Source organism: Amphimedon queenslandica, unplaced genomic scaffold (genome assembly GCF_000090795.2).
Source record: "Amphimedon queenslandica unplaced genomic scaffold, v1.1 AMPQUscaffold_4883_Cont23141, whole genome shotgun sequence".
NCBI lineage: Eukaryota > Metazoa > Porifera > Demospongiae > Haplosclerida > Niphatidae > Amphimedon > Amphimedon queenslandica.
This window is the reverse complement of record NW_003554808.1, coordinates 1-1592: the sequence shown is the minus strand read 5'-3', so window position 1 is coordinate 1592 and position 1592 is coordinate 1. Positions and strand designations below refer to the sequence as shown.

Genomic DNA, 1592 nt, shown 5'->3' with positions numbered 1-1592 from the left:
TGAGTGTGTTATACTTCATTCCAATTAAGTTACCTGATCTATAGCTGAGGTCTCCACTGACTCCATTAGCTGTTCTACGTAGTATCCATCTTCTTCTTAAATCATATAATGCTCTGTAAAACTTGTGATCAGTTTGACTGGATAATCTCTTGAATGGCTCAGCTCCTTTTCTTAATATCTTGGAAGCTACATCAAGTGCCTACAGAAAAACTCATGATACTATAAAATGTACAAGTACATACACAATGAATACATATTCATTAATGATCAATCTAATACGGACAAAGCTCACTAAAAGAACTGCTATTGATCTGTGTACCTAATTATATTAAACACAATACAGGTAAAGAAATAGTACATTCACACTATGGCCAATACTATGCCTTTATAATCTTCTATATTGAGGTACATGTATTGTGCATGCATAACTGAGTAAAGTAACATATCATGAGGCTAACCTTCTTTTTAATTTGGTATTGATATGAAGGAGGTAATGTGTATTTCTTATTAACATAAACTGGATCCAGTGACAAGTATTGATGATGATTATGAACAATTTGTAAAACATCAGACAGTACACTAACTTCAGTCAATGCTTGCCTGCAATAAACTTTTAAGACAAAACTAATAATAAAGTTTAACTATCCTTTATGCATGCAATACATTGATACATGATTTATACTCTTGTTTATACAAATACCTGTATTTATGTACTTGAGTTTTGAGTGTGTGAATTATTGAGAATCAGCACTACAATAGCGATTAGCTAGAGTTGCTGCATGTAGTAAGATTAGCAGAGATCAAGTTAAGATACTTTTACAACAAAAAGAGAATAAAACTGCTCTAAGATTACAGAACTTAAATACAAAAACATAACAAAGAAATAAGGACACTATTGTACACAGGGTCCATATGGAGTAGACAAGTGAGTCCTCATGAGCTGGACAGAGCTGTCCAGCTCATTGTACGTTACACAAAAGAGGGCATAAGGCCATAGGAACATGAGATCATACATTAATTAAAAGCATATGTTTACGTAAAAACTAATTAACACAAAATACACAACCTACTAATTACATGTACACATATGTCATACATATTACAACATGAATTCCCATGGCCAGCGATGACTTGGTTTCTTAGTTGTAGGACCAGAAATTCCCTCCCCCTCCTCCTCCTCTTGTTTCTTCTTTCCTTCTTCTCTGTCATTATCATCATCAGTTCTCTCTTCTCTCAGGGGCGTAGCTGGACCTTGGGTGACGGTAGGGCAAGGAAACAAAATGGCGCGCGAAGCGCGCCGCGATTTTGGCCACACCCCCTTTTACGTAACAAAATGGAGGCATTTTCCTGCAAGCTGAGCGAAATCAGAGTGAAATTATCATTGTATATAGCTTTAAAAAGAGCTATGGTTATCAGCCACCCCCTTTTGTTATTGTAAGAACAATGAATATAATCTTTTGGGTTATAATTTCAATGAATATAATTATAAGGCCACTTTGATGGTAGGGCCCAGGCCCCCTCAGGCCCTACCTCAGCTACGCCCCTGTCTTCTCTAAAGTCAACATGTTGAGCTAATTCACTTAGTTTCTGAG

General features: G+C 36.2%; 1 long non-coding RNA gene across 4 annotated transcripts; it reads right to left on the bottom strand.

The window, feature by feature from the left end:
• Window positions 1–171: 171 nt before the first annotated feature.
• Window positions 172–1229, bottom strand: LOC109592523 (uncharacterized). Of its 4 annotated transcripts, none has more exons than XR_002190405.1 (3): window positions 701–1223; window positions 459–610; window positions 172–199 (listed from the first exon to the last, which is right to left on the bottom strand). It is a non-coding gene; the product is annotated as an uncharacterized LOC109592523 (long non-coding RNA). The 4 variants fall into 4 exon arrangements; XR_002190404.1 differs by having other exon boundaries at window positions 459–600; XR_002190403.1 differs by having other exon boundaries at window positions 459–600; window positions 715–1223.
• Window positions 1230–1592: the final 363 nt, after the last annotated feature.